The sequence below is a fragment of the Hibiscus syriacus genome, unplaced genomic scaffold, assembly GCF_006381635.1.
Source record: "Hibiscus syriacus cultivar Baekdansim isolate YM2019G1 unplaced genomic scaffold, ASM638163v2 tig00110114_pilon, whole genome shotgun sequence".
Classification (NCBI taxonomy): domain Eukaryota; kingdom Viridiplantae; phylum Streptophyta; class Magnoliopsida; order Malvales; family Malvaceae; genus Hibiscus; species Hibiscus syriacus.
This window is the reverse complement of record NW_024062594.1, coordinates 3,231,756-3,258,746: the sequence shown is the minus strand read 5'-3', so window position 1 is coordinate 3,258,746 and position 26,991 is coordinate 3,231,756. Positions and strand designations below refer to the sequence as shown.

General features: G+C 35.5%; 1 pseudogene; it reads left to right on the top strand.

Annotated features, from left to right (window-relative positions):
- Window positions 1–2,126: 2,126 nt before the first annotated feature.
- On the top strand, window positions 2,127–26,952 carry LOC120215159 (annotated as a pseudogene).
- The last annotated feature ends 39 nt before the right edge of the window (window positions 26,953–26,991 follow it).

The window sequence follows — 26,991 nt, the reverse complement described above, 5'->3', positions numbered from 1 at the left end:
GAATTTTTTGTTATAAACGCAGATCAGTTCATTTTTTTAATTGATGTTTTCTTAAAACTCTTTTAAAAAAAAATAATTTTTAGGTATTCGACCTAACTGACCCAAAAGGCCGATGGCGACTCCCAAATTATTTTCAAAAACATTTATTCACATCAATTTTTCCGCCAAATAAATATTTCGTGCCCGGGCGAAAACCGGTTACGACACTGGTCATCACCATTTGCTTGAAAAAGAGAACGTAGGAAAACCCTACACTTCCTGCCCCAAACAGAAGAAAAGAGAAAGTTTTCAGAGTTTGATTAAAGAAATATGTTGCTCCATAATGTTTCACATATCAGTTGTCTCATTCGATTTTGCAACAAGTGATTGTTCCATCTTTAAGTTCTTAGAAGGAGTTATTCATTCTATTATGTGCAAATTACCAGAGAAACTCAACCGTACAGCTACACTGTACTTCAATAAGCTCAAGACTGCAATAGAGTAACATAGCTGTTTCCTCTGAGCATGACACCTATATGGCTCCTCGCATTCTTGCTTTGTTAGCTACTCCTATCCCAAGGACCCTTGCTCTTGCTTTCTATGGGGATATGTCTTTGACAAATGTAAGTTCCAGTTGCTATACTTCTAGCTGCTTGAGTTCTCTATATGCATTCCATGTTTAAATATAATAAATCTTTGTATTGAGCAAAATGTTGTTGGTTTCATTTCTTTATTTAAGGTACTATCTTGATTCTGCTCAAGTTTTTTTCTAGAATATATCTTTTAGTGAGCCAAATATTATTTAACAAAAGGAAATAGAAGCATGATACATTTCTGTATACTAGATAGCTAGGACAGAAAGGAGTGTCAAACTTGATTTACAATAACTAAATTAGAAGAAATTTTGAAATGATAGATTGAGATGAGTGTAAGAAACATCCCCAACAATTAAAGGATAATTTGGACACTCTAATGGTGCATTAAAGGATATATTTACAGTTATATTGCATATTGTCTGCTAATGATTTTTCCTAGGTTCCTGTAATTTCAGATTACCGACTTTCCTCCTGGAAGAATGCCTGTTGAAACATACATCATTGAAGGAACTGACACGGGCTTTAAGAATATTTATGCAGTAAAGCATATACTGATATACATGTCCTACTCCATTGAAATATTGCATGTGTCTTGTTTCTTTCCTCCTTAAAAGGAAAAAGATTGATAATTGCTGGATAACTGAAAATGTGATACAGTAGTGTTAGTTTTGTAATGTGTTTGCTGCCATTTTCTTTGCATTCATTTGCATGTTTTCTTTTACTTTTGGAATAAAAAAAATATTGGTGTTGTAGTTCCTGCTAGGGATCAATAAACCATCCCATTTCATATAAGTGAAGTCAATTGAAGACAGAAAAACTAGAAAAGTGGAATTCAAATTTTGCTTATTCATCTGGTATTTTATTATAATTTTATAGGAAATCCTTATGACCATTTGTTTCTTTGATTATGTCTGATTATGAAATCACTTAACTATAGTTCTCAGAGCAATGAAAGGTGTACGGCTAAACAATGTTACATATTTAACGTTTTTTAAACAAAACAAAGACTGTTAACTTGTACATGAAGTTCACCTCTTTATCTGTGCCATTTGCATTTTTCTTTTACTTTTGGAATAAAAAAAATATTGGTGTTGTAGTTCCTGCTAGGGATCAATAACCATCCCATTTCATATAAGTGAAGTCAATTGAAGACAGAAAAACTAGAAAAGTGGAATTCAAATTTTGCTTATTCATCTGGTATTTTATTATAATTTTATAGGAAATCCTTATGACCATTTGTTTCTTTGATTATGTCTGATTATGAAATCACTTACTATAGTTCTCAGAGCAATGAAAGGTGTACGGCTAAACAATGTTACATATTTAACGTTTTTTAAACAAAACAAAGACTGTTAACTTGTACATGAAGTTCACCTCTTTATCTGTGCAGGTGCAGAATCCATAAACCGATTTGAACATTTTCTTTTGCTACAGATGATGCTAAAGGAGTTAGAAGCAGGCGGAAGGCTGTATCTTGTATATCCAGTGATTGAACAATCTGAGCAGTTTCCTCAGTTTCAGGATTATAAATGTGGGTTGTTACATGGAAGAATGAAGGGTGATGAAAAGGAAGAAGCATTGAAAAAGTTTAGGTCTGGAGAAACAGATATTTTGCTTTCCACACTAGTAATTGAGATTGGTGTTACAAAGCTTCCTCTTTTGCTGCATTATAATTTAATGTGCTGTAAATCCAGTCAACTAGTTAAAAAGCTCAGTTCTGGATGTTGTCTATTATATTTGATTACAGTCAGCATCTAGCCAGTTCCCATTAACAGTTGGATTCAAGATATTCCTTAAGATTCCATATCATTTCATCGGATTGAGTCTTTTTCGCTTCAAATAGATATCAAGGTAGATTGAGTATGTTCCATTGTTTTGGGATTTTGACAAATCTTTGATAATTGAGGCACAACAGCAAGCAAAACAGGAGGGCTTCCTCCCCTTTATCACATAAACCCAAAGAGACACCCTATGATCTTGTTTGAGACACCTTTCCCTACATCTCAAATCTTTTACTTTTGTAGGACACACCCTAAAACTTAAAACTCGTTGGTTTTCAATGATTTGGTTTTCCACTGCAATTGGCTGCATTGTTTATAAAATTTGTAACCTATACTGTGTCAAAAAAAAAAAAACTAAACTCAACAGGTCCCCATCTCCCACACAAATAGCTAGCATATAGCCACTAGGGCAAGGGTTTTTGTTGTGGTCGAGTGACACCATCTTAACAGAATGTTCTTTTCACATGGAAGGCTTTGGACTCTTTGATAAGCCAATGCCCCACAATAGCACCGTTTCTCATACAAGACTCTCATTGGTGCAACTGAAAGTTCTTTCATCTTGAATTATTATATTGTTCTCTTCTCATGATTAAGCCTCATCTCAAGCATTATTGTGGCCCGAGGTTGAAGTCGATGTATCGAGCACCTCCAAACTGTGAAACCTTGGATCAAAGGACAGTGTGCATAAGATGACTATTGGGATCTAAAGATTGGCACTGTTTACACTAGGATGGCACTCCCCTTTCTTTGGACCAAATTTATCTCAAAAACAGGTGAAACTACATTTGACCAATTTATGCCATGTGCTTTAGTCTTGGAATTTGGCATTGGCTTGTTGAGGTTTTAGCATTTTAGCCCCCACGTTACAATAAACTAATGAAGAATGCATCTGTCTAATTTCTCTAACCTCGGGAGTTTGAAAAATAAGTGTGGATTATAAATTTTAGATTTGAGTCCTTAAAGGGTAACTACATTACTCTTTTTAATAGTCCGGGGATGATTACAAGATAATAATTGTTAAGAATTTTTATTAGTTATTAACGACACATCCTGCAAACACAGTTGATTGAATCCAGATCATCTAAAGAGAATAAAACTCCCGTTTATCATTGAGTCCACTCAATAAATTCGGATAACTGCATTAACTAAACTCGAAGGTTAGAGCTGATAAACTCATAAAACTTGGGAACGTAGCACGCATGCTCGGATAGGCATATGGTGTGGGGACGATTAGCACGAGGGGTGTGTGCTGGTGGGGCAGCCAACGAGTCCACCACTCACTTCGATTTTTTATTAACAAACTTCTGCTAAAGGTTGAGAAACTAAATTTAATTATATATACGAATTATTATTTGATACATTATTATTAGAAATTAAAATAATTTCATAAATAATATTTAAATGATATCAAATGTATTTAAAAATATGTTTAAATTTTTTAAAAATTATATATTTGATATCGTCTGAATACTGCTTATATAGTAATACTTTTTTCCACTGAAACTAATTAGCCATTATAGGTAATTTTGAAATTGAAAATTAAAAAATGTTGCCAATTCAAAGAAAAATGAAATTAACTGAGTGTGGGCCGGAAAACAACTTTGTAACCTAAAGAGGACCTACCACTGCCATCAACTAATTGGGTAGCACATGACACACTATTGTTATATACAATAGTTACAAATACCATAAATTTTAAAAATAAGAGCAACTAAGTCTGTCTCTCTCTCTATATATATATAGTCTGTCTCTCCCAACAGCATTTAAGTGCTGGTGAATTTTGTCTTGCTAACCTATTTTATGAATTTCTGGTCTACGAAATGACTCATAAAATTCAATTTTCGTTATAGTATAGCAGATAAGTAGTCCACCTATTTGTTTTATTCTAACTGCACTCATTTTTCGAACTCGGCAGACAGAATCTCTGCATTCTGGTTCCATATCATTTGGCAGATTTGAAAAAGAACCCTTAGCTTGGGAAAGGAGATCTTCTTTCTCACACAATATATATCTCGAAGAAGTTGAGAAATTCTCTAAACCGGGTTCAGTCATTGAGAAGAAAGCTTATTTTGAAGCTCACTTTAGGAGGAAGGCACGTCTTCTCCAAGGTTCACCTGAGGGACAAAATAGAGGTGAAGCTCAAACCGGTGAGAATGATGCTGTGTATAACAAGGATTACGGAGAATATCAAACAGTTGAGAATCATGCTGCAGAGAACAAGACTTACGGAGAAGAATCTGATAATTTAAGTAGAGATAGCTATTACAACCATTCTGATGAGAATGTGTTAGGTATGGCTCATAAATATACCAGTATAGGGTTGATTTTGTAATTATGTACCAGGGTTTTCTATTATAAATAGAGATGTAACCTAGACCTAAAAAAAATCATTGAATAAAAACTTCTAGCGCCGCCTAGGCACCGAGGACGTAAGCACATTGCCGAACCTCGTAAAATTCTCGTGTTCTTTTGTTTTCTTTACCCGTTTTCGTCAACAATTGGTATCAGATGTCAGGAGCAAAATTCGAAGTCGCGAAATTCGTGGCAGGGTAACTTCGGATTATGGCAAACGAGGGTGAAGGATCTATTGGCGCAGCAAGGGATCTTGAAGGCTTTGCGACCTACAAAGCCGGCGTCGATGGATGAGGAAGATTGGGAAGAATTGCAGCAGCGCGGCAGGAACCATACGATTATGCTTGGCGGACGAGGTCGTATCACGTCATGCATCTATCGTCTCCAGACGAAATTTGGAGGAAGTTGGAAAGTCAGTTTATGTCCAAATCCTTAACGACAAAACTGTATCTGAAAGCAGGCTGTATGGGCTGAAGATGCAGGACGATCACGATTTGGCGCAACACGTGAATGTCTTCAATCAAATCGTTTCTGATCTGGCTCGGCTTGATGTGAAAATTGAGGATGAAGACAGAGCGATGATTCTGTGTGTTCGTTGCCTTCCTCTTACGAACACATGGTGACTACTCTTACATATGGGAAAGAGACTATCAACGTTGAGGAGATTACTGCAGCCTTGTTGCTCACAACCAGCGGAAGCAGAATGCAGGGGAAAGCTCTCAAGCCGATAGCTTATATGTCAAGGGTAATCGAGATCGTGACGGAAGCCAGAGAAGGCAGGGTCCGGGAAGCGGAATTCCAGATCCAAATCCAGGGATAAGAAGACGATTCACTTTACAAGTGCAAGGAGGCGGGACATATGAAGCGAGACTGTCCGAAGTTGAAAAAGCAGACTGATGAGAAGCGTGATGGCTCATCCAAGTCTGTGAACGTGGTCGGGATGATAATTCTGATTGCAGTGAGGGTGATATGCTTTCTTATTTCAACGACACAATTGACGGATGCTTGGATTCTTGATTCTGGATGTTCTTATCACATCACGCCAAATAGGGAATGGTTTTCGACATACAGGCCGGTTAATTCTGGTTCGGTTTATTTGGGTGATGATCGATGTTGCAATATTGTTGGTATTGGTGATGTCAGAATTAAGATGCACGATGGCTCGTTCGGACCGTTGAGTGGTGTTCGACATATCCCAGACTTGAAGAAGAATTTGATTTCCTTGGGCACTTTGCACAAGAATGGTTTTATCCCTAAGGCTGACGAGGATAGAAACCATTCGGATTGTTAAAGGAGCATTGACTGTGATGAAAGGCAAGATGACTGCAGGGAATATCTACAGATTGTTAGGGAGTACCGTTGCAGGTGGAGTTCACTCTGTTGAGTCCTGTGATGATACGATAAACTTGTGGCATATGCGCCTTGCTCATCTTAGTGAACGTGGGATGGCAGAATTACACAAGAGAAACTTGTTGCATGGTGTCAAAAGTGTAAGCTCGATTTTGCAAGTATTGTGTTCTTGGTAAACAGACTAAAGTTCGTTTCAAGACTACGAAGCACACAACTCAAGGGATTCTTGATTATGTGCATTCTGATGTATGGGGGCCTTCCACGACATCGTCTTGGGTGGATCTAGGTACTATGTTACTTTTATTGATGATTTTCACGGAAAGTTGGGTGTATTTTTGAAACAGAAATCTGAAGTTTTGAGAAGTTCAAGCTGTGGAAAGCTGAGGTAGAAAACCAAACAGGACGAAAAATCAAGTGTTTGCGGTCTGACAATGGTACGGAGTACACAGATTCACAGTTCCTACAATTCTGTAAGAAGCATGGGATTCAGAGGCATTTTACAGTGCGCAAGACACCACAACAGAATGGTGTGCGGAACGAATGAACAGGTCGTTGAATGAAAGAGCCAGATGTTTGCGATGCGGGGCTTCCCAAACACTTCTGGGCTGAGGCTGTTAACATGGCGTGTTACCTTATCAACAGATCGCCAAGGGCATCGCTGGCTGGGAAAGTTGCAGAAGAGGTATGGACTGGTCATGATGTTAGTTTTGATAACTTACGGATTTTGGTTGTCCTGCTTATGTGCATGTACCTGCTGATGAGAGATCCAAACTTGATGCAAAATCGAAGGAGTGCATTTTCTGGGTTACAAGAAAGGTGTCAAAGGATTCAAGTTCTGGGATCCAGTTGCGAAGAAAGTTGTGATTAGTAGGATGTCGTTTTTTATGAACAGTCTATGTTGCAGCAGAAGCAAGACACGACAGTGGTAGATTTCGAGCAGTTTCCTTGAGAAACCAGAAACTTCTCAACTGACTTCTGGTGGTTCCACTACGGATGATTTACAGGATTATAGCCTCGCCAGAGACAGGGTGAGACGGACGAATATAAAGCCTTCCGAACAGATTGGGTTTTGAAGACTTGGTATCTTTTGCACTTATTGTTAGCAGTGATGATCCGGTTACTTTTCATGATGCCGTTACTAGTCAAGAAAACGACAAGTGGATGGCAGCCATGGTTGAGGAGATGGAGTCTTGAATCACAATCGCACATGGGAGTTAGTTCCTCTTCCTGAGGGTAAGAAGCGATGGTTGCAAATGGGTGTATAAGAAGAAACCAGTAGTAACAGAAAAAGAGGGGGAGAAGTTCAAGGCTCGTTTGGTAGCGAAGGGTTTTTCACAGCAGAAAGGAGTTGATTATGATGAAATCTTTTCTCCTGTGGTCAGGCACACTTCAATCCGAGCAGTACTTGCATGGTGGCTAGTTGGGATTTGCATTTAGAGCAGATGGATGTTAAAACTGCTTTTTTGCATGGTGATTTAGAGGAGCAGATCTACATACGGCAACCTGAAGGTTTCACTCAACCTGGAAACGAGCATTAGTTTGCAGATTGAAGAAATCTTTGTACGGGTTTGAAACAGTCTCCGAGACAGTGGTATAAACGGTTTGACTCCTATATGATCAAGATTGGCTACAACCGATGTGAGTATGATTGTTGTGTCTATGTTAAGAGCCTTGATGATGGTTCTTTTATTTTCTATTACTGTATGTTGATGATATGTTGATTGCTGCGAAGAACATGGATGATGTTATCGGTTTGAAAACTTTATTGAGTCAAGAATTTGATATGAAAGATTTAGGTGCTGCAAAGAAAATCTTGGAATGGAAATTTGCAGGGACAGAGACTCAAGGAAACTGCGGCTATCTCAACGGGGTTATGTTGAGAAAATGCTAGAAAGGTTTGCGATGAGCAGCGCGAAACCAGTTAGCACTCCATTGGCGAATCACTTTAAGCTCTCATCAGAACAGTGCCCTAAGACATAAGGAAGCTGAAAATATGGCAAAGGTTCCGTATTCTAATGTTGTTGGCTGCTTGATGTATGCGATGGTATGTACTCGTCCTGATTTAGCTCATGCTGTAGTCAAGTTTGTAAGTACATGTCTAAACCTGGTAAGCAACATTGGGATGCAGTCAAGTGGATCTTTCGGTACTTAAAGGGTACTGTGGGACATGGAATTGTTTTTGGGAGTCAGCGGGATAATCCTTTGGTTGTAGGATATGGATTCAGATTATGCAGGTGACTTGGATAATAGAAGATCTACGATAGGGTAGTTTACTCTGGTGGAGGGCCTATTTGCTGGAAGTCTACTGTTCAATCTGTTGTGGCACTATCTACAACTGAAGCTGAATACATGGCAGTGGCTGAAGCTGCAAAAGAAGCTTTATGGCTTACTGGTTTAGTGAAGGAGTTGGGTGTTCAACAAGGTGGAGTTCAGTTGCTTTGTGATAAATCAAAGTGCTATTCACTTGGCTAAGAATCAGGTGTATCGTGCTAGAACTAAACATATTGATGTAAGGTTCCACAAGATCAGAGAGTTGGTTGCATCTGGAGAGGTTTTGTTTCAAAAGGTATATACTGATGAGAATGTCGCTGATATGTTCACCAAGCCAGTTACGACAGACAAGTTCAAGCATTGCTTGGACTTGTTGAATGTTTCGAGTTGTTAAAGAAGCAAGGTAATCCAACCCACATTGAAGTTTCCAAGGGGCAGGATATTCTCCAAGGTGGAGATTTGTTAGGTATGGCTCATAAATATACCAGTAAAGAGGACAGGAGATGGAGCGAAGCGAACATCAACTGTCCTTACAAAGAAAGTCTCGTTGTGAGGTTACAAATTATGTGGGTTGGGGGTGCGGGGGCGCAGCCCCCGCAGTACGGTACAGGGTTGATTTTGTAATTATGTACCAGGGTTTTCTATTATAAATAGAGATGTAACCTAGACCTAAAAAAAATCATTGAATAAAAACTTCTAGCGCCGCCTAGGCACCGAGGACGTAAGCACATTGCCGAACCTCGTAAAATTCTCGTGTTCTTTTGTTTTCTTTACCCGTTTTCGTCAACAGAATGGTTTGGATTATGATAATTACGGAGAAGATTTTTGTTGTGGAAATCAAGGAAACCTATTTGATCATGCAAATGAAGGGAACCAGGCTGATTATGCAAATGAAGGTAGCCATTGTGCTCACTTTGACAACAGTCCTGAAAATTCTGAATATCTTGGGGAGAGTGCATTGTTTAATGTGGAAGAGAATATTCTGAAGATTTATCCACTCATGAAACTCATGTTTTGATTCCTGGAGATGTTAAACATGAGGAGAATCCTCAAAGTGAAATTGTACATGATAAGCCACTTAGTAGCAATGATTAACCAGAGGAAAACCATGATGACGAAGCAGTTAGCATTGATGAATCACTTAGTCCAGGGATCCATCTCCCATTGCTGGAACCACGGGAGAAGTTGATACTTCTAAGTTAGAAATTCAGCAAAGTCATTCTCCAAAGGTATGAGTTAATATTTTATATTACTTCTTGTTGGCTTCTGCAAAGTGGCATTCATTGCAGTAGCCAAAAACTTGATTTCACATTTCTTCTGAGGTGGAACCTGGATTTCTTTTTGTCTTGTGTTTACCTACTTGTAACTTATACTTTTTGAATTTTTTAATTCTAGTTGAAGCCTACTATTGTAAAAGCTACTAAACCGAGGTTGAAGTCTCAAATGAGTCCTGATCATTACAGGAAAAACATTTCTTCTGATCCTACTAAAGTAACTCCAAGGGTTCTAAAAAGAAAGGAAAAAGAGATCACAAGGAGAACAAAAGCAGAAAAATTACCATCACAAACTGCCACTTCAACTAGAAGTCCAATGCTCAAATCTCAAAAAAAAAAAAGGTGAAAGTTTAGACTTTGACCTGAAAGCTAAATGAAAAAGACGACATATGTGTAAACACTAAGTTTTTGTCCCATTTATTATTATTATTATTATTATTTTATTATTATTAAATGATAAATAATTACAAATATTACAGGCCCAATTGATACAAAACCCGAAGGCCCAGTTACTGAAGCGCAGACATCTCAGCTTTCAGCCGCCAACTTCTCAACACCGTTGGATCTAGAATGAGCCCAGCAGAAACCCTAGGGTTCACTAATCCTAGGGCGATTTCGGCGCTGCCTTCACCTACTCCGTCGTTATGTTCCTCATCCAGCTGCTACCATTGCCCCACTAAAGCCTCTAGAAGACTCAAGGAAAGTCGCATACTTTGCAGTCTTACGGTGAGTCACCATCGTAGATTCAGTGACTCACCGAAGGACGCCTTATCACTTGGTCCAATGAGAGCACTGTGGTGGCCTATAAAAGGCCATTGATCCTGCAAGAGAAGAGGGAGAGGAGGAAGCAACCAAGGAATACAGACGAAGAAAGAAACAGAAGGCAAGCAACAACAAGGAAACCACAGCAACAAACCAAAAGAAAGAGAAGAAACCGAGAAGAAATTTACCCTCGAAAAAGCCTATCGTTGCCGAAAACCGTCGGATTTCGAAGGTAAAAACTTAGATCTACTAAGATTAAAGAGTTTTTAGAATAAATAAAGGCTATTTGGGTTTAGGTTGGAGAGATCTACATTTTGGGATAATTTGAAAATTTCGGTCATCGTGAACGGTGGCCGACAGTAGTTATCAGTGTCGGAGCTCGACGTCCGGCGGTGGCCGGATCACCTCCGATGGGAGGATTTTAGAGAGAGGGGAGAGAGAAGCGAAATGGGAAAATGAGAGAAGATGGCCTCTAAAGGCCAAATTTCGGGTATTTATACCCCTTCCCAAACGATGTCGTTTTGGGGAGGGGTATATGCGTAATTTTATTACTGGCTAAATTATGTATGTCATCCTTAAAGTTTTGTAAACTTTTATTTTAGTCACCGAAGCATGTTTCTGTGTATTTTAATTTGGTTTTCTAATTTTATTTTATTTATATTTTAGTCCTTATCATTATTTACATATATTTAGGATAAATAGCTTATTTAGTCCCTTATATTTTAATAACTTTTATTTTAACCCATATAATTCTTTATGGATAAATTACATTAATATACCTATATTTTATAATATTTATACTTAGGATTATTAATTCATATATTTTTCAATTTAATCTTATATTTTTAATTTGTTCATCGTTTAATTATAGTTTTATTTTTTTATTACCATTTAAATTTCAATATCTTTAATTTAGTACTTTAATTATTACTCTCTTTTTTATTAAAATTTTAGTAATGTTAATACATGTATCTTGTTAAAATAATTGATTTTCTTCAATGTTAAGAACTAGTCCTTGAAAGTAAAAATTAAATGATTTGTTTATTGATTATGGATGTTAGGTGATGATAATTATATGATATAAATATGTGATTTGGGTAATAAAATGAACGTGGGAACTTTAAGTTATTAAAGCTATGTCAATTCAATTCAACTGCTCCTTGACTTTTTTTCATTCTTAGTCCCACGCACATGCTTATGTTGATCTCTTTAATTTTTTTTCTCTTGAAATACATACTTTAGTCCTTAATACCTTTTTTACAGTTGGAAAAAATGACTACTTGATTGAGGATCAATACCTTTTGCTATTTATCTTAATTGATTTTGTAATTTAATTAAAGGATAATATTTATTTATTTTTAAATATTAAGAAAGGATTATCTTAAAGTAACTAGATGTTCTATTCTAATATTTTAAAATAAATATTATAATTTTCTCACTGAAAAATAGAATATGTCTACTTTAATTATATTTATTTTAATTATATCAAATTATTTTAATATTAAGTTTATGGGGAGGAATTATCATATTATTATTATTTAAGTCGGAAAGAGAAATATTCGTCCTAAAAGCATTTTAGGGATTAGTTTCTCTTCGATTGGAAATATTGGAATATTTTCTATTTTTCCTAGGAATTTTCTTTAAAATAAAATTATGCGATTGAATCTAGAATAATAGGATCATAAATTAAATTTATATTCAAATTCTTAAATTTATATTATCAGAGACAATTTATAATCAACGGGTACCAATTTTGGGCGTTGTGGGGGTGCTAATCATTCCCCAAACGTAACCGACCACGAATCCCTTTTTATTACTAAAAAGAATGAATTTTTGGTTATACGCAGACCGGTTTATCTTTTAAATAGTATTTTCTTAAAAACTCTTTTAAAAAATGATTTTTAGGTATTCGACCTACCTAACCCAAAAGGTTCGATGGCGACTCCAAAATATTTCATTAAAACCATTTATTTATTCACATTTCTTTTCCGCCAAGAAACATTCGTGCCCGGGCGAAAACCGGTTAAAACAGCTGGCGACTCCTGTGGGGACCTGGTTAAACCTAAATCGATTATATATTGTCTTTATAGTTAGAAATTGAGAATTCATACTTATTTAATTTATAATTCTTTTTAATCTTTAATCTTTATTATTTTATATCCTTATATACTAATATTTTTTATTGATTTTCAGATATTAAGAATCATTTTTAAGTGGTTGTTTGTCAAGGGTTCGAGAATTTCTCCTCACACACATTGTACGCTGCATTATCATGATATGAGCTAAAACCCCGCTCTATCCTATTTAGTTTGAATGAGAAAATACTCCCTCGTGTGGTTTTCACCTCCGTATGGACATAAGGAAGTGTGTTCCTTCGATTTGAACTCGATCTGAAAGTCTGTAATAGACCAGGATTGACGGTTTGGTAGCCTAAGGGGTACCAACAAAGGACAATTCGATGACCTTTTTTACTCCTAGAACCAAAACCCTGCATATAATAAATCGTAGAAATTCCTCCCGATCTGAAACCATGCTGAAATTCTGTCCATAGGTGTACACAAAGGAGAAATGAACTCTAACTTTCGTCTTTTAAATTATTTGATTTTTTTGAATAAATGCGTTTGAACTAGTAATCATACGGTTAGGCTAATTTTTCCAAACAAAGCATGGAACTATAAATCATGAGATTAGGATTTATATACCATGATAGATAGGATCTTTTATTCCCGTAAATTGGTACTAACCATTTTATTTTTTTCTTATTTTTTCTATTTTTTATATGCATTGTATTTTGTTCTAACATGTTTATATTGATTTTTTTTGTTTGCATTGCATAATCATGACATGATTAGAAGGTATTAATTCGAGAGTGGTCATCAAATTGAAAAGTTTTCATATATGGACAAGGTGTTTTATGACCAAATAAACTATGACGCAGTAAAGGAATGGCATCTTGAGGTAACTCCAAGGATAGAGGAGAGTTATGCACACAAAGATCCTGTTAGATTGATACAAAAAATATTCAACGGTAAGAGTATCAATAGGGGCATTCAGAATGAAGGAGATTTTTATGAAGCTCAAACATGTTATTTAAAGGATGAAAATAAGAAATTGAGTACAAAGATAAAAACCATACGTGAGGAATTCCAAAAGATCAATCAAGCTTTCCAAAATACTAGTATAGGAAACACCCCAAAAGAATGGACAACAGGGAACAGTAAACTGAAAAATGATGATGAGCAATGGAGAAAGAATGAAAAGATATATGAGGATCAAACCAAGAAGTTTTCTCATGGTTTAAGGGTTACAGAAGTAGTGTGTAATACATCCATCATCAATTTGGAAAAATATCAAGTTGAAAATCAAATGCTAAGTAGGGTTATAGCCAACATGAAAGCCTCATATCAGATCCATCAGCATGAGATTGATATTGAATTAAAAGCCACTGAAGCCAAGAACAATACATTGTTGAAGATGGTAGAGGATTATGGAGATCTTGTACAAGAACTCTGTAACCATAAAGATTCCTTCACAAGGAAAAATGCACAACATTGCTTATAACTTCGAGAATTGACACAGAAGATGAAAGAGAAAGACAATGTCATGAAGGAAGTTACTGCTCAAGCAATGTGGCTAATAAAACAGGTTGATTTAGATGGCTTCACAAGAGAATAAAATCATATTGACAACTCCACACCTAAGCATGAGTGGAAGTTAATTTGAATGTTAAGAAGTTAGGAGTGAAAGCTACCCCTAAATGTAAAGTTATGTTTGATGTACCGAAACTTTTGTGTTCAATGAAATCTATTTTAAGATGGTCACTCTTGATTAATACCTTTTTTCATACATGCATTTGCATTTCACAATTTACATTTTTATTTTTGCATTTTTTTTTTTTTGCATTTTCATTTTACATTCACATCTTTGCATTTGCATTTGCATCTTCGCATAATTACATTTATAGTTTCAAACTTACATCATGCATTTTCATTTTATTTTGTTTCAAACTATTTTACATGCATTAAATCATGAAAATATGGGAATAATTCGTGGAGGATTTCATGACAGAATTTTTGAAATCAAATTGGAGCTAACTTGGTCTTCCTAAAGAATGATAAGAGTCATGAATGAGATTTTATCAAGGGTTGATAGAATCGAGAAACTCCAAAAGCAAATTATCAAGATCCAACAAGAGATGGTTAATCAAGCAAAAAAGTTCCAAGATGATTCAAAAGAACAAATGACCAAATTAATGGACATGGTGAATGTTGTGATCCAAGGAGAAAAACCCTTAGAGGATTCTGTTGTAAAAGATTTGGATGGGATTATGAATGTTAGATATGTAGCTAATGCGATGAAAACAAATGACCAGGAAATTGTCAGGAAATGTAGAAATCCAATTCAACTCAAAAAATCAAAAAATGTGACAGAAATCGAGTTGGAGTAAGGGGAAATTAAGGGTGAAACCTTTAACATGAAAATTGAAACAGATTCAAAGAAAAGAAGCATGAAAGAGGATCAAATTCCATTGAAGAAGGATAAAAAGAGCAGGAAGAAGAATAAGATACATATCATTCCAATTCCAATCTCATATTCAGACTTGTTACATTTTCTCTTTGAAAATGACCTCATAACACCAATTCCTCCAAGGCATAATACTTATTTGCGTCCAGATTGGAAAGGTGTCAAAAATTCATGCAATTATCATTCTGGAGATTTCAGTCACTCTACGGAGAATTGTATGGCTATGAAATTAAAGGTCAAAAACCTCATCACAGAGGGATTGCTATGTTTTGAAGATGGGAAACCTAAGCTCCTCAAAATCTCAAAACTGGTCGAGAAAGAGAAATTTTCGAATCACTATCTTTCTCATGATGTTGGTCAAAAATCAAACATTCAAATAAAACATTTAGGTCATCATTAACAAGGTCTTGAAGAAAGCAAAGTAAACAATTGTAAGGAGATAGTGATGTCAAGGGAAATTCTACCCAAGTTTCCTTCAATTTCATGCAACAAGTTATATCCTGGGTTACTCAAAGCCCAACTTATTACCCCATATCTGGCTAAGCCTTTATTTCCTCCTTACCCAAGTTGGTATAATGAGAAAGTCTTTTGTGAATATCATACTGGAATCTAAGGACACTCCATCGAGAATTGTGGTAATTTCAAACGACGAGTTCAATACCTGTTGGTTCGTGGAATTATAGAAGTGGATGCTAATAATTTGTCCGTTTTGGTCAAACAATTGGGAATTAAATCCCAAAATGGAGTTGATAGTATTAGAAAAATTGAAGTACATATACCAGAGGATGAGGAAAATAAGGTATTTGTTCCAAAGATAAAAGATTCAACTCTCAATACCTCTTTGATTATAAATGATGAAAAAGAAGTGAATGGAGAGGTAATTCGAGACTGGCCCATAGGTTTAAGAATGAATGGGGCAGATGTAACCCTGAAGAAACCTCAAACACTTATATCAAATTTTTTGGAGACATGTGAGGCAATGGGCAATTTAGAGAATCTGGTGAATACTAAACCAATCACTGTTGTATTTAGAACCAAGATAAAACTGTCATCACCATGTAAATTTGTTCTGGATCTAAAATTGAGCCCAATTTTCAGTCGGGGAAGAAAAGATGATGATGAGATTTTACCAAGAAACTACTCAGGGGAAGCAGATATTTGTGCATTTGAAAGTTTATCTAAAGAAGTTGACACAAAAGATGATCAAGAAATAGGGGGTAAATGAGGACAAAGACTCTGGTCCAATTATACACCCCATATTCTAAGATTAATGGGGCATACTAAATTAACAAGTGGAAGTTGCCATCTATCGCTGTAGTACTTTTTATTTTCAGCATCTTGTTTGAACTTGTTTTTGTTCCTTTCTTCGCCTTTTGTGCAATAAATAAATTTGTGTTACTTTTATGGTTATGAGAAATGAATCAAATTTTAATCTTGAAATTTTTGAGTATAAAGTAAATTAAATATTCTTTTAATTTTTCAAGAATTATAGATCTTTGCAAGTGGTAAAATTAGACCTCTCATATTCCATACAATTACCTGATCTATTCTTGATCCTTATCAAAACCAAATCCTGACACTACATCTATCTGAGACTCTAAAGTAATGCCTCTACCTGTTCTTGAGACACCAAATCTTTATGTTTACTTTTTTGGGTAGAGATGATTTATTTATAACACTACCTTCTACCATATACACGACTTCAAAAGTCAAACATTTATCCTTCTAGATACAAAACCATCATACTAGTGAAATCAAAAGACCTCAAAAGTATCAAACTTTCAATTATTCGTGAATCTTACTGCATGAAGAGACGAGACGGGGCATCATAGATCAATTTGTCGAAGAGAATTTTGAGTAATTGGGGCAGGCTCGAAGCAAGAAAAAAGATGAGGAGGATAGGAGGAAAGTAACGGTCAATGTTTCTGAAATTAAATCTCTCATCAGTTGGGTATTCCAACAACTCTCCCAAGCTGGTATGATTCATCAAGAGTTTAAGCCAAAACCTAATGATTGTAGAGATTATTGTGAATATCACCAGGAAAAAAGATATGAAATTCAGTTGTGTCTTGAATTTAGGGGATTGATACAAAAGTTGATGGACAATAAAGAGAAAGAATTCTTCGAGAAAGAAGAAGGAAAAAGAGAATAGGATGTCTGCATATCAAAATACTCCAAGCCCATGCATAGAACAAGTGAGCCTATGATTATCACTGTAAAACCATCTGCAATGAATCATGTGCCAGTAAAACCAAAAGTGGTTATCTCAATCCCTTTACCATTTGCATTTAAGGATACCCGCAAGGTACCTTGGAATTATACTGCCAATATTTCAATGGTATGAGGACTTGTTTCTTTGGAGAAAGTAGAAGAAAAAAAAGAAGCATAGGGAATTGATTTGATAACCGAAACAGTAAGTGAGGTAAGATTTTTCACAAGATGTGGGAGGTGTTACTCTCCCGAAACATCGAAAGAAAAGGGAAAATCTGCAGTGGTACCACAAAAGTTATTTAATGATGAGCCCTCACTAACAATCAATGAGCCAATAATTGAAACACAAGCACAAGAGTTTTTAAAATTCTTGAAACATAATGAGTATAGTGTACTTGAGCAGTTATACAAGCAACAAGCACGAATTTCGATTCTGGATTTGTTGATAAATTCAGAAGTACATCAAAATGCTTTGTTGAAGGTGCTTAAATCAGACATTTATCCTTGTGGATACCTCTTTTTATAAAGGCTTCTGTGTATGAAATGATGAACGACTTTCTTTCATTTATCCATTTGCAAAAGAAGAAAAATATATCATTTGTTGTCCTCATTTAAGCCTGAATGATTTTTCTTTTGATTTAACCCTAACCAAGGATCACCCTCCACATTGGGGGCAAGATGAAGGATATTTTCTCATAGGAATAAAGATCATCAATCCAGTTTTATTACAAAGACAAATCTCCATGAAATAAAGAGAGTTTTAAACCACAAGGTAGGTCAAATATGAGGTGCTTGAAGATCAAATCTAGTCAAGAATAACAAATGCAAGAGGAAAATGAGGTACTCAAAAGCAATTAAAGTTTTATACTCATCCCTTAGAGAAAAAAGAAGAAAAAAAGGAAAAAGAGAAAAAAGAAGAAAAAAAGGAAAAAGAGAAAAAAAAAGGAAAAAAGAAAGAAAAAAGAAAAATTGAATCAAGATGGGTAACTCATCGAGCTTCAAGTTACAAGGTTGACCAAGTGCAATTAGTTTAAAGATTCATATTCAACAAGAAGCACAAGAAATGCTGGAGATATAAGAAAATGGAAATGAACCCAAAAATTGGTAGTCTAGAGGGATCCAGAAAAGGAAATGATGAAAGACAAGTAGCAAAGCAGATCTAAGTCAAGCAAGGCAAGATTGAAGACATCAAAATGAATTGATCCTTGGTTTAATTACCCTTAAACACTTGTTTGGGCCTTTTTATCCCTTTCTTTCAAAACCATGAGCTCTGACCTATGTTACGTACCTGAAAAGTCCATTCTAATCATGCATGGATTTCTAAGTAAAAGAGACTATCTTCATATTTCATTCCGCCTCTCAGGATGATTTTCAATTGCAAAAGTTGGTTTGCATGATATAAATAAAGGGGGTTCAAGATGTAAATTTTGAATAACATTTGAAGCCAAATGAGGATTGAATGGTGCAACAACGACATAAGAGACGATCTTAAGCTCTTGATGAAGCACCGCACATCCCAAAGACGTTCTTGAGAGTCTGGAACGAAGAAGTATCTCTATGAGATGAGCATAACAACCATTTCTTCAAGATTAGTGGATGCTCAAAGGGACATATATGATGTACCAACCTGAGAGACCTTACTTTACCAAAATCAACCTTAAACCAGTCAATAATTTTGACACTTGTCATAGGACTATGATTTTTGAATGATTTAAAAGAGTAGTTAATTTATTTGATATCCATTAAACTCATGCTTATGATTTGATTCAATTGTGAACCTGAATTAAGAAACAATATTTTATAAAATTCTTTGATAAAGAAAGGAGGAAAAACATTTTCAAACATGACAATCTCAAATGAGGAAGGTCCTTGAAGCAAGTTGATGTCTGTTATGCCTCTATTTGAGAAAAAGAATAAGCAATGCCAAAATGATGAAGCACTTCACATTCTTGAAAGCAAGTGGTTCGGAAGATCAGGAGGGCTAGAGGAGAGAACTTGTAACACTCTCTTGTGACATTATCAGCAACCTGATAAGAAAAAGATGATTGTCTTGTTAAAAAAAAGTCACATATCCTAGTGCATAGCAAAAAGGTGATAATGCAACTTGTCAAACAGAAGATGACCACCTTATTCAGAAGAGGCACATATCTCATACATTTCTGTCAGAATGATTGATCTCTTCTTAAGTTTGTGACAACAGGAAGAGAATTCAAGTTACTTGACAACACTGTCATTTAGTAACATCAGAATGAGAGCATTCAAGATAAACAGATTTGAGCACAAATAGAGCCACAATGATCCATAAATGGGGCATTATCAAAGTTGTACCTCGTGGGAATCATGAGATTCAAATTCAATGGACATTAAGAGTGAACCTTTTGACTTGAAGGTTGGAGGTATTTTTGAAGGTCCATATTATCCATGTGGGTATCTTGAAAGCTCACATCAACATAGAAGTAATCTATTTGGGGAATCTTGAAGGATCATGTCAGTATGAAAGATAGAAGTAATCCATCTGGGGCATATTGAAGGCTCGCATCAGCATAAAAAAGACATAAGTAATCCATCTGGGGTATCTTGAAGGCTCACATCAGCATGAAAAAGACAGAAGTAATCCATGTGGGGCATCTTGAAGGCTCATACCAGCATGAAAAGGTTGGGATATTTTGAAAGTCTATTTCAACAAGAAATAGAATGTTGGGATATTTTGAAGGCCCATTTTAGACAGAAATGATCCATATGGGGCATTTTGAAATCTCATATCAACAAGAAGCAAATTTTGGGACATGCTGAAAGCCCATTTCAATCAGAAATAGGAATGTTGGCCCATTTTGAATGTTCATATCAGCAAATGTTGGGGCATGTTGAAGGCCCATATCATTATGTGTCAAGATCATTGAATTTAGTAAATATTTCCAATGAGACAAAAAGGTATGAAGAATGAAAATGGTGAAACAGTGATAGTGGAGCTGACTATACATAATTGCTTTGTTCATCAGGCAGTTGCATTATTCTGGTGATTTGATGCTGGCAGTTAAAGCATCCCACTTGTGAGCTTTGTTCTTAAGTGACGCCCTACAAAAGCTCCAAACACTATGCAAAGAGCTTTACTGACAAGAAATCTAGGCAGAAGCCACAGGAAAGGATGAATGTGTTGTCAAATGTTTTACGAAAATCTGGGAAGAAGCCACATGAAAGAATGAATGTGTTGTTAAATGTTTTACGAACCAACGATTATGGTGTTGAACCAATATTACGATCATATGGTGTTTTCATCTGAGATGAAGTTTGGCTTCTTCAACCCCAAGGTTAGAAGTGAGATATGATGAAGATTTATTTCCACAGAAAGGGAGTTGAAATTTTAACAATAAGAAACTAGTGGAGCCAACTAAGGTTTAACAATATGTTGTTGTTAAGCATCTCGATATGATATGGTCTGAATGGCTTTGTTTGAAATCCGATTAGATGTGGAGACATGAAAAGAATTAGGATAAATCATCCTTATGATGTGTTTCAAGAGTCAAATCAGAACAGATACTGCTTTTCTAATTAATCCCTGCTGAGTTGGGCATATCTACATCTATATTCTTGATTTATAAGTCCTACGGGCCATCCAAAAGACCTTCAGTGCAGGATGTTTTCAAATGAGATTTTAGAAACCAAGCCTTCGGGGGTTTACTAATTATCTCAAAAGAGCTGTTAAAGGAAGCTAAGCCTAACAAAGGGGTTCCTTAACAACTAAGAAACCAAACCTTCGGGGGTTTCTAGATTTGTAAGTCCTACGGGACATCCATAAGACCTTTAGTGCAGGATGTTTTCAAATGAGATTTTAGAAACCAAGCCTTCGGGGGTTTACTAATAATCTCAAATAGTTGTTAAAGGAAGTTAAGCCTAACAAAGGGGTTTATTGACAACTAAGAAACTAATCCTTCAGGGGTTTCTTGATTTATAAGTCCTATGGGTCATCCATAAGACCTTCAGTGCAGGATGTTTTCAAATAAGATTTTAGAAACCAAGCCTTCGGGGGTTTACTAATTATCTCAAAGATCTGTTAAAGGAAGCTAAGCCTAATAAAGGGGTTCCTTGACAACTAAGAAACTAAGCCTTCGGGGGTTTCTTGATTTGTAAGTCCTACAGATTATCCATAAGACCTTCAGTGCAGGATGTTTTCAAATAAGATTTTAGAAACCAAGACTGCAAGGGTTTACTAATTATCTCAAAAGAGATGTTAAAGGAAGTTAAGCCTAATAAAGGGGTTCCTTGACAACTAAGAAACTAAGCCTTCGGGGGTTTCTTGATTTATAGAGTTCGTAATAAGAAGAACTCATCTGAAGAGGAAGAAAAAGTTCATAGTCTGAAGAACTTATTCAACCTTTTTCTTGACTCTATCGCAGAAGGAGATAGAGTAACAGAGCCATTTCCAGACAGGAGTTCATAATCTGAAGAACTCGTCTGAAGAGGAATAAGAAGTTCATAGTATGAAGAACTTATTCAACCTTTTGCTTGACTCTATTGCAGAAGGAGATAGAGCAACAGAGCCATTTCCAAACAATTTCATAATCTGAAGAACTCGTCTGAATATGAAGAAGAAGTTCATAATCTGAAGGATGTATTCAACCTTTTTGCTCGATTCTATCGCAGAAGGAGATAGAGTAACATCAATATTTCCAGAAAGAGTTTGTAATAAGAAGAACTCGTCTGAAGAGGAAGAAGAAGTTCATAATCTGAAGAACGTATTCAACCTTTTGCTTGACTCTATCGCAGAAGGAGATAAAGCAGCATCAACATTTCCATAAGGAGTTCGTAATAAGAAGAACTCATCTGAAGAAGAAGAAGAAGTTCATAATAAGAAAAACTTGTTCAACATTTTCATCTTAATCAAGAAAAGTCAATTGGACAAAAACTTATTATTTTTCGTCTTTGCTCTATTCTTGTTAACACAAGAATGAGCAAAGAGGGGCAGCTGTAAACAATAAGTTTTTGTCCCATTTATTATTATTATTATTATTAAATGATAAATAATTACAAATATTGCAGGCCTAATTGATAACAAAACCCAAAAGGCCCAGTTACTGAAGCCCAGATCCAGACCCGATCCAGACAACCCAATGAAGACCCAACCTAAGACTCGATCCAGATGCTTCTAAGGTTTCCACATCTCAGCTTTCAGCTGCCAACTTCTCAACACCGTAGGATCTGGAGAGATCCAACAGTCCAGAATGAGCCCAGCAGAAACCCTAGGGTTCACCAACCCTAGGGCGATTTCAGCGCCACCTTCACCTACTCCGCCATTATGTTCCTCATCCAGCTGCTGCCAAGATGCCACTGCCCCCACCAAAGCCTCTAGAAGACTCAAGGAAAGTCGTATACTTTGTAGTCCTATGGTGAGTCACCATCGTAGATTCGGTGACTCGCTGAAGGACGCCTTATCACTTGGTCCAAGGAGAACACTGTGGTAGCCTATAAAAGGCCACCGATCTTGCAAGATAAGAGGGAGAGGAGGAAGCAACCAAGGAATACAGACGAAGAAAGAAACAGAAGGCAAGCAACAACAAGGAAACCACAGCAACAAACCAAAAGAAAGAGAAGAAACCGAGAAGAAACTTACCCTCAAAAATGCCTATCGTTGCCGGAAACTGTCGGATTTCGAAGGTAAAAACTTAGATATACTAAGATTAAAGAGTTTTTAGAATAAATATAGGTCATATTTGGGTTTAGGTTGGAGAGATCTATATTTTAGGGGTAATTTGAAAATTTTGGCCATCGTGAACGGTGGCCGACGGTAGTTATCGGTGTCGGAGCTCGACGTCCGGCGGTGGTCGAATCACCTCCGATGGGAGGATTATAGAGAGAGGGCCTCTAAAGGCCAAATTTCGGGTATTTATATCCCTTTCCAAACGACGTCGTTTTGGGAAGGGGTATATGCGTACTTTTATTAATGGCTAAATTATGTATGTCATCCTTAAAGTTTTGTAAACTTTTATTTTAGTCACTAAAGCATGTTTTCATGCATTTTAATTTGGTTTTCTAATTTTATTTTATTTATATTTTAGTCATTATCATTATTTACATATATTTAGGATAAATAGCTTATTTAGTCTCTTATATTTTAATAACTTTTATTTTAACCCATATAATTCTTTATGGATAAATTAAATTAATATACCTATATTTTATAATATTTATACTTAGGATTATTAATTCATATATTTTCAATTTAATCTAATATTTTTAATTTGTTCACTGTTTAATTATAGTTTTATTTTATTACCATTTAAATTTCAATATCTTTAATTTAGTACTTTAATTATTACTCTTTATTTTTTTATTAAAATTTTAGTAATGTTAATACATGTATCTTGCTAAAATAATTGATTTCTTCAATGTTAAGAACTAATCATTGAAAGTAAAAATTAATGATTTGTTTATTGATTATGGATGTTAGGTGATGATAATTATATGATATAAATATGTGATTTGGGTAATAAAATGAACGTGGGAACTTTAAGTTATTAAAGCTATGTCAATTCAATTCAACTGCTACTTGACTTTTTCCATTCTTAGTCCCACGCACATGCTTATGTTGATCTCTTTAAATTGTTTTCTCTTGAAATACATACTTTAGTCCTTAATACCTTTTTTACAGTTTGACAAAAATTACTACTTGATTAAGATATCTTTTGCTATTTATCTCAATTGATTTTGTAATTTAATTAAAGGATATATTTATTTATTTTAAATATTAAGAAAGTATTGTCTTAAAGTAACTAGATGTCCTATTATAATATTTTAAAATAATATATATTTTTCCTACTGAAAAATAGAATATGTCTACTTTAATTATATTTATTTTAATTATCAATTATTTTAATATTATGTTTATGAGGAGGAATTATCATATTCTTATTTTTTAAGTCGGAAAGAGAAATTCGTTCTAAAAATATTTTAGGGATTAGTTTCTCTTCGATTAGAAATATTGGAATATTTTTTATTTTTTCTTAGAATTTTCTTTAAAATAAAATTATGCGATTGAATCTAGAATAAGGATCATAAATTAAATTTATATTATCAAAGACAATTTATAATCAACGGGTACCAATTTTGGGCGTTGTGGGGTGCTAATCCTTCCCCAAGCGTAACCTACCATGAATCCCTTTTTATTACTAAAAAGAATGAATTTTTTGTTATACACATACCGGTTTATCTTTTAAATAGTGTTTTCTTAAAAACTATTTTAAAATATGATTTTTAGGTATTTGACCTACTTAACTCAAAAGGTTCGATGGCGACTCCAAAACATTTCATTAAAACCATTTATTTATTCACATTTCATTAAAACCATTTATTTATTCACATTTCTTTTCCGTCAAGAAATATTCGTGCCTGAGCAAAAACCGGTTACGACAATCTGTATTACCTAGTTCTTATTCTATTTTCCCTTTTCCTTGGTATTTCTTGTCCAGAATTCTGAGAAAGACAATGCAAAATTGAGCACTGAGCATAAAAGGTAATTCCTATTTCTTGCAATTGAAGAATATGTATGTTTCTTTTGTACGGACAGTTCAAATGATTATTTCATTCTTCTGACAGTATAAAAGGAGTGACTAAGAAAGTAATTGAAGCTCGACCTTCTTCATCGAAGAAGATTGAACCTGTTGCTTGCCAGACACCAAATAGGTCTGTAGCAACATTGTAGGCACTGCTTTATGTCATCACAAATTTGAGTTTCAACCTTGACATGGCCTATTCTTTTTATAGGCTTAAGCAGACTGTCAATTCAACCAAGGCAGATGTAAAGTCGACTGCTGGGTCATTCCATTTCAAAAGTGGTGAACGAGCTGAAAGCATAAAAGAGGTTAGCAAGCATGTTGTCATTCTCAAACTTTTTATTTTAATTCTTTAGTTTATGGAAAAACATTAATGTCATTATTCTTTTTGCCATAAAACGTTTCAGTTTTTTCATGAAATTGGAAGAGAAAATACATGCCAAAGAGGCTGAGATGAATTAGATTCAAGCAAAAACACAGGTAAGGGAAGCATGCAATATCGATCGTTTACTATTTGAAATGAAGGACCGTGAACATTTCTGGTTTGAATGCTTTGCTTTTCCATTGTTTATATCTATGGTTATTGACTCTGGGTTGCTAACTTCATAAATAAATTGAATGCTTTGGTCTCATTACAGGAGAAGACGGAGGCTGAAATTAAGCAGTTGCGGAAAAGCCTTAATTTCAAAGCAAAACCCATGCCCTCTTTCTATCATGTTGCCACAGCACCAGGGTCTAATGTAAACAAGGTATATTGATTAGAAGCTAAGCTATTGCTTTGATTTTGTGATGTAGCTCATGCATGTCTTCTGTGTGATTAGTTCAAGGAAGCATGCCCTCATGAGTGTATATCTAACTTGGAGGTTCTTACATTGGCCCGTATGTAATCTTAGTCTAGCATAATAGCTTTAGTGACTCACCAACTCTTCTTCATTTCTTTTTTTTTCCCCTTCAAAAAGCATAAAATATTTTGCCATTGCACGTGGAACAATTTATGTAATCATGTGAAGCAATAGTAGTAAAAGATAGTATTTATATTTTGTTCTTTGCACAATTGATATAGGGTCTTGGATCTTTGTTGGTTTGTCAAACTTTTTCCTTCATGTTTCTACTGGATATTTTCATGTTAGTTTTAGTAGAATTCCTTACTCTGACGAAAATAAGATACGAGAGAAATTGAAATGAGTTACACTATCCAAATGAAGCAGTCAAAGAAGGGAACACGAGATAGTTAATGACTTGAGAAGCACAAGGTTGATGTCGGTGTTTGCTTGTAACTGTGGACTATGTATAATTCTTATAGTGGTTGATGACGGAAAATGTGTTGTACATAATTGTAGGTCAGCTGCATAGAAAAAGCATAATTTGCCTTAGCTCTAATAGGAAGTTGAACTTGAATACCTTATTATGGACCTGTTTCTATTTCCTACTTTTTCAAGTGATTTATTGTTCAATGAGCATCCAAATAGCTTATTTCATATTTTTGTACCATTTGTCAATAGATTTAACACTGCCTTTATTCTTTTTTTTTTCTCAGGCTGCATCATCTACCAAGAGACCAGCTAAAGAAAGACCGAAATCTACAAATCCAGGAGTGGGGTCAACCGGAATATAACCATCACTCTCCAGGGAAGCAAATAAAGAGCTCCTTTCTGCTCGTGGGTTTGAAGGTGAATCAAACTTTCATACAGTTGAGTCATCATCTCAATCTGGCATCATATCCTCGACTCCATCAACTGCTGGTCGTGGCTTCCCAGAATCTGTCACACAAAACATTATCCTTTTCAAAACAAAAGATAGGGAAAGCGGGAAGTAATTTGCCAAAACATCATATGCCAAGAATGGTAGGGTTGTAAAAGATCATAAGAATGGTGGCATGCCAAAAGTTGGAGCCCAAAGAAATAGCCGAGAGGTTAAGAGGAAAAATAACATGAGAAATGCTGGAACTGCCAATGCCAGTGGTTCTGGCATGGGTCGTTTTACAGTTGTGGCTTCCTGAAATGATCAGCCATGGTGTCATCTTCGCCCATTTTTCTTTCCCATTTAGCCTGCGCAGCCGACACATGTATCTTCAAAATATCTAATCATGTGTTAGTCTTCAATGCAGTATGCACATCGAATTTATACCGTACCAGGTTTACATTGAAAACCAAATTCCTTGCGATGGAGAAAGCGAAATGGCAAGGCCGGTAATAGATTGTTGATAGTCGTGTTTCAGGATTACTTAAAACAACTTAAATTATGGGGCCTATTATGCAACCTTTAGCGGGAATTCTAGTCAGCTAATAATGGTGGCTCTGTCGTTGTTTGTATCTCTTAACTACCACCCCAGCCAACATATTCT